Genomic DNA, 7,425 nt, shown 5'->3' on the forward strand with positions numbered 1-7,425 from the left:
CTCCTTCTCCTTGACCTTGTCTTCATTTTTCTTTGAACTTTCTTCTTTTGATGATTCTCCATCTTTGGAGTTTTGCACAATTTCTTCCTTATCACTAGCTTCCACAACTTCATCCTCAACTTGCTTTTTCGGTGCTTCATACCTTGTACCACTTCTCAAGTGAATGGCACTAACCGTTTCATGTCTTGGGGGATTACTTTGAGGTGGTAATTGCCCCTTTTGTCTTTGTGAGCTTGAAGATGCTAGTTGAGTCAATTGGGTTTCCAACATCTTGGTGTGAGCTAGGATGTTGTTGATGGTGGTTTCCTTTGCTTGACTATCTTTTTGCATTTGAGTGAAAAATTCTTGTTGATTCTTTTGCATTTGGAGGACCGCTTTTTGGACATCAAAACCTTGGTCATTTTGGTGATTGTATGGATTTTGGTTTTGGTAACCTTGGTTTTGATTGTAAAAGGGTCTTTGATTTTGGTTTCTCATGGGAGGTGGGGTGTATGTTGTTTGAGGATTTTGAACATTTTGGCTTTTGTATGAGAGATTTGGATGGAATTTGGTGTTTTCATTGTAATAGTTGGAATAAGGGGTACCACTCTTGTATGCTTGGAAATCATTCACTTGTTCATTTGTTCCCCTACATTCACTTTGGTCATGACCCAAAGTTCCACAATTCTCACATATCCCACTTGGGATTGATGAAGATGCCGTCATGGCATTAACATGATGCTTTGGTGATTTTGAGGCTTCTTCAAGTCTAGCCATTGCTTTCTCAAACTTCAAATTGATTGTGTCAATGTGAGCACTAAGTTGAGCACCCAATTGAGTAACGGAGTCCACTTCATGCTTTCCTCCATTAGTAGCCTTGCGAGGTCTACTATATTGTGAGTTATGGACCGCCATTTCCTCAATTTTGATCCATGTTTGATTGTCATCAACTTCAGTGAACATTCCATTTGATCCCATGTTGAGAATGTTCCTTGAATCTTCATATAAACCGTTCCAAAATTGTTGTACCAAGAACCATTCGCTAAGTCCATGGTGAGGAAATGAGCGACAAATTCCCTTGAACCGCTCCCAAGCTTCATACAAAGATTCTTCATCCCTTTTCTTAAAACCCGTAATTTGAGCTCTTAGCATGTTAGTCTTTTCCGGTGGGTAGAATTTTTTGTAGAAAGCTAGAGCCAACTTCTTCCAAGAATCAATTCCGAGAGTGGCCTTATCAAGGCCCTTCAACCATTGTTTCGCGGTGCCAATTAAAGAAAAAGGAAATAAGACCCATCGAATTTGGTCTTGAGTTACACCGGTTTGAGAAATCGCATCACAATAGTCACAAAAGGTTTCCATATGGGAATGAGGGTCTTCACTAGGCATCCCCCCAAATTGGCTCCTTTCGACTAATTGGATAAAGGCGGATTTGGCAATAAAATTTCCGGTTAGATGTTGTGGTGTGGGAGTACCATTGGGTAGGTTCTCCTCGGTGGGTACGGAATGTGATGAAAACTTAGGCATTGTAGGTTGATTTTGGGTGGTATTGTGTAATGGGTTCTCCTCACCTTATCTTGCAAAAGGGTTGATGAACTCAATAGTTGGTTGAATATCTACAACCTCACTAATACCTCTCAAATTCCTCCTAGCAAGTCTCCTATTGGTTGTCAAAGTTCTTTCAATTTCACGATCAAAAGGTAACAAGTCACCTTGTGACCTTCTAGACATGCAAAATATCAAACAACTTGAAAACAATTAGAACAAACCTTGAGGAGTTTTACTTCCCCAAGGCAAAGAAAGACACAACTAATAACAATTAAGAAAATCTAAATCAAGTAAACACCGTCCCCGGCAACGGCGCCATTTTTGATCGGTCCGTTTCGTGTTCACAATTAAATAGATGTGGTCGTTGGGTCACGTCCGAATCAAAACACAATTTATAGCTTCACAAACAAATCTACAATTAGTAAAGAGTCAAGTAAAGGTCGGATCCCAAGGGACGGGAATTGAAATGAGATTTCTATTGAAACTAGTGGTGTCTTAGGGGTGTCACAATTTGGGTTGATGTAGAAGGTCACTAAACTAAAATAACAATGAAATAAAACAAGCAAGATGAGTTAAAAGGGTTGTAAACAATTGATAAAAAGCACTAGGGTGTCATGGGGTCATAGGGGAATCATGGAAATTGATCATACAAACATGTTCTCAAATTATAAGCAAGCAATTATTGTTGTGATGGATTGAGTTGGGTTATATCTTACAATCCTAGGAAAGTTTGGGTCCCGGAGCCGAATCGATTAGATTGTACAACACCTACAAGTCGACTTAATCTTCCCTACTCAACAACATGCATGGTCTAATGAGACTCGAGTTGGTTTATGTCTTACAAGTCTCATTGAAAAGATAAGTGATGGGTAAAAAATGCAAGGATTCATAGGCTCGCATTTCATCAAACATAACATGTGCATGAGTTGAGATCAAAACAAGCAAGCAAATAAAACATGAAAGCATATTAATTTAAGCATGAATCATTCCCCATGTTGGTTTCCCCTAATCACCCATTAACCCTAGCTAAGAGACTACTCACTCATTATCATGTTGATCATGCTAGCAAGGTTGTCAATCATACCAACAAAGTTAAACATGATGAATAAATGAAAGTAATTAACAATAATTAAAAAGGGATTAAGAGAGTTATACCTACTAATGATTCCAATAATAAAGCAATGATAAAAGAAGTACTTGATGCTTGATTGAGAGGTTGAGAGGTTGTAAATCTCCCAATAATAACCCAAATAATCTTCAATTACCCAAAATAAAGGATGAACAAAAAAGAGATTAAGGAAATAAAACTTGTATTAGAACTTGATTAATTGTTGATTACAAAACTAAAGAGAGATTTGATTGATATTAACTACTCTAAGAATTGATAAGAAGAACATGCTCTTCTAATTAGACTAATGGGGTATTTATAGTGGAAATTATGGGGATGCATTAGGGTTAACTAAGGGCTAAACTAGTAATTACACTTTTTAGATTGAGCAAGGAGGAGCCGGTATTTTACGTAGGAAGGGCTTCTTTCTTTGTAGCTTGGAGAAGACGAAATTGCGCTGTAGAGGAATCCGAGCGGATTAGAGTCGGGGCGGGCGGATTCAGGTGATGGAACACGGGCGGATTCAGGTGAATCCGGACGGATTGTGGTGGTGGAATACGGGCGTCTTGGGGAGAAACCGCATGGATTGTGCAGGTGGAGGACGGTCGGATTGTAGTCAATCCGTACGGATTGTTCTTCAGCAAGATTTCTTCTTCTTTTCTTCCCTTTTCTTCATAAATTCCTTGGGGATTTCCTTGGGGACTCAAGGATCCTTTCTCAACATTGCTCATCTACTATAATATGTACAAAGGCCTTCTAATCTTGTCTCTCCTTGATGCTTGGTCATTGGATTCGATCAATTTAGTCTCGTTTTGCCATGAAAATGCAAGATTTGCACTCTTTTCCTACCAAGGGATCAAAATCTCAAAGAATATGCAAAACAAAGAACTAAAGATAATAAATGACCCAAATATGCACTAAAAAGCATGGGAACAAGGCTAATTCGGGGGTTAAATATGCGCTAATTATGGTCACATCAGTCAGTTATCCTAATCGCACCCCCGGAAGTATGGACTTGACTAGGAATGGCCCGGCTCAATTAGGCTTGAATTTTCCCCGTGGATCGACAGGTAAAAGAGCTCCAACTGATTTGAGCACTAATTTTCCTTCTTTGATGTTCCTTGGCCTAACCCTTTTGTTGAAGGCTCGTTTGATACGTGCTTGATATGTTTGCACATTATGTAATACATGTAGTCTACGTTCATCCAGGAGGATGAGTTCTTCATATCTATCCCTCTTCCAATCGGCTTCTGAGATTTGACTTTCGAATAAAATACGCAAGGATGGTATTTCTAGCTCGACCTATTGTACAGCTTCTATGCCGTATGTCAAATAGAAAGGGGTGGCCCCAGTAGGCGTCCTAACAGATGTACGGTATCCCCATAAAGCAAAGGGTATCTTGCTTGGCCAATCTCGATAGTTGTCGATCATTTTCTTGAGGATTGTGACAACGTTCTTGTTTGCCGCTTCTACCGCGCCATTAGTTTGTGGTCTATATGGCGAAGAGTGATGATGCTTGATTTTGTAATTGGCTAGCAATTGCTCCGTCTCAGCTTGGAAATGTGATCCATTGTCACTAATGACCTCATGTGGGCAACCGTATCGACAAATGATGTTGTTTTGTATGAACTTTGCAACATTTTTGGCTGTGAGACTAGTGTAGGAAGCCGCTTCTACCCATTTGGTGAAATAATCAATTGCCACTAAGATAAAACAGTGACCTCCTGTTCCGGCTGGAGTGATCTTTCCGATGATATCAATTCCCCAAGCAAGAAATGGTCGTGGAGATGTCATTGTGTAGAGCAGTGAAGGAGGGACATGTTGCACATTCCCGAAGATTTGGCAATTATGGCAATTCCTTACATATTTGATGCAATCGGATTCCATTGTGGTCCAATAATACCCTAAACGTGTGATTTTCTTTGCCATCATGGGTCCACTCATGTGAGGACCGCATTCTCCATCATGGACTTCTTCCATCACTTTCCGTGCCTGTGAATGATCAAGGCAACGTAGGATTACACCAAGAGGTGTTATTTTGTATAACTCTCCTTGCATGAGAATGTATTGGGAAGCTAATAGGTGTATAGCGCGTTGTCCCCTCTTTTCCATATCCGGTGGATAGGTACCGTTGAGCTTGAAGTTTAGGATTGCTTGGAACCAAGGTTCCTCTGTGGTTTCTTCTTCATCGGTGATTTGGTGCACATAAGCTGGCTCTGATCGTCGTTCGATGCATAAAGGCATTTCTACCATGCTATCCGACATATTACTCAAAGATGCAAGTTTTGCAAGAGCATCTGCAAATTGATTTTCTTCTCGAGGTAGGTGTAGATAGGTCATTTGATCGAAGAATTGGGCAATTTGGTCTATTCTGGCTTGATAGGGTGCTAAGCTTTTGCGTCGGATTTTCCAAGATCCCGTAACTTGGTTGATGACCAAAGATGAATCCCCATGTACTCGAAGATTCTTGATGCCTAAACTTACTGCTGCTTGTAATCCAATGAGACAAGCTTCATATTTTGCGGCATTATTTGTCACCTCGAAGTCGAGTTTGACAGAGATCGGTATAGCTCGCCTTCAGGAGAAATGAGCAACACTCCTATTCCAAATCCTCTTAAGTTTGATGCTCCATCAAAATAAAGGTCCCAGGAGTCTACATCGGTTTGGAGTATATCCTCGTCTGGAAATGACCAAGTGTCTATCGTTTGCGCATCATTGATGGGATTTTCTGCGAAGAATTCGACAACGGCGCGTCCTTTTATAACTTTCAAAGGTACATATTTGAGGTCGAACTCTGAGAGCATCAAAGTCCATCTTGCTAGGCGTCCATTGAGAACGGGTTTCTCGAAGAGGTATTTGACAGGATCCATTTTGGAGTATATTTTAACGGAGTAGCTAAGCATGTAATGGCGTAACTTCTTCGTTGCCCACACAAGAGCGAGGCAAGTTTTTTCGAGTGGTGTGTATTTGCACTCGTACTCCAAGAACTTCTTACTAAGGTAGTAGATAGCTCTTTCTTCTTTTCTTACGGTTTGAGCTAGCATGGCGCCCATGGGTGTTTCGGTTACCATGAGATATAAACCAAGAGGTTGATCTCGTTGAGGTGGCATGAGCACTGGTGGCTTGGCTAGTATCTCCTTGATTCGGTCGAATGCCTTTTGACAATCATCATCCCACATGGTGTGATCTGTTTTCTTGAGCTTCTTGAAGATAGGTTTACAGATCATGATGAGTTTCGATATGAATCGGCTTATGTATTGCACCTTACCTAGGAATCCTCTAACTTCTTTCTCTGTTTGAGGTTGCGGCATTTCGATTAGAGCCTTGATCTTGTAAGGGTCTATTTCTATACCTCGTTGGCTAACAACGTACCCCAGGAGTTTACCAGATGTTACCCCGAATGCGCATTTCTGAGGATTGAGCCTCATGTTGTACTTTCGTAGCCTTGAGAAGAATTTGCGAAGGTTCGCGATGTGCCCCTCTCTGTCCTTGGACTTGACAATCATGTCGTCTACGTATACCTCAACTTCTTTATGCATCATGTCATGTAAGAGCATAGTTGTGGTGCGTTGATATGTAGCTCCGACATTGATTAATCCGAACGACATAACCGTGTAGCAATAGGTTCCCCACTGAGTGACGAAGGCGGTTTTATGCATATACTCTATGGCCATCTTGATTTGGTTATATCCTGCGTATACATCCATGAAGGATAATAGCGCGTGATCTGCCGTATTATCAACCAATATGTCGATATGTGGTAGAGGAAAGTCATCTTTAGGACTTTCTTTGTTTAAATCTCTAACATCAACACAAACACGGATTCTCCCATCCTTTTTGGGTACGGGTACTATGTTAGCTACCCAGTCTGAGTACTCGGAAACTTTAATGAGCCCGGCTTTGAATTGCTTATCGACTTCTTCCTTGATCTTAAGAGCCCATTCTATCCTCATTCGACGAAGCTTCTGTTTTACGGGTTTGAAACCTGGCTTGATTGGGATTCTATGCTCTGCAATGTCCCTGTCGATCCCTGACATGTCTTTGTAGGACCAAGCGAAAACGTCTTTGAATTCGTGTAGGATGTCTATGAAACTGGCCCTTTCGGTAGGACTCAAGGTCGTCCCTATTCTAAGTTCTTGGGGTTCTAGTCCGGTTCCTACATTGATGGGTTCAGTGTTCTCTATTACTGGCCCCCCTTCCCCCTCTTGTAGTATTTCTTTGGCTATGTAGGGAGGTATCTCGATCGAGTCTGGGTCTGGGTCATCCTCAGTATCATCGTATACAGAATTGCATTCAAGATAACTTATTCATATTAAAGTTTGAGAAAAGTTGAAACAAAGAAGCCATCTGATCTGTAGTCACTGGCGGTAAAGGGACAGTTGTTGGGACATTTCCCGAACTACTGTTACTACTTGATGCTAAGCTAGGAGACACAAATGGAATGGGGATGACGACAGGAGGAGACTCTCTAGGAACTTCTCTAGACTTTGACTTTGACTCTGACTCTGACTCTGACTCGAATTCATTGTCTTCTGGTTCTCCTTTGAACATCTCTCCTTCTCCAGTGGTGAGCTTGAAGAGTCTTCCTTGATTGTTTGTCCACTTGATTGATTTTCTCCATCTTTTCTACTGGTTGGTGTTGGTTTCTGTGATTAACGCGGTAAGGTTGAAGCGATCGTCTTGAAGTATCATGGTAATGATCTCATCCTGCGCGGCTCTGATGAATCGATCTTCTCCAAATAGTAGACTAACAGCTTGTTCGTCTAAGCAAGGTGCTTGACGAGTCTTGACGG

At 41.2% G+C, this 7,425-nt stretch overlaps 1 non-coding gene across 1 annotated transcript; it reads left to right on the forward strand.

The window, feature by feature from the left end:
- The first annotated feature begins 1,024 nt into the window (after positions 1–1,024).
- On the forward strand, positions 1,025–1,131 carry LOC141610250 (small nucleolar RNA R71). Its single transcript, XR_012528151.1, has one exon. It is a non-coding gene; the product is annotated as a small nucleolar RNA R71 (small nucleolar RNA).
- Positions 1,132–7,425: the final 6,294 nt, after the last annotated feature.

The sequence above is a fragment of the Silene latifolia genome, chromosome 10 (genome assembly GCF_048544455.1).
Source record: "Silene latifolia isolate original U9 population chromosome 10, ASM4854445v1, whole genome shotgun sequence".
Lineage (NCBI taxonomy): Eukaryota > Viridiplantae > Streptophyta > Magnoliopsida > Caryophyllales > Caryophyllaceae > Silene > Silene latifolia.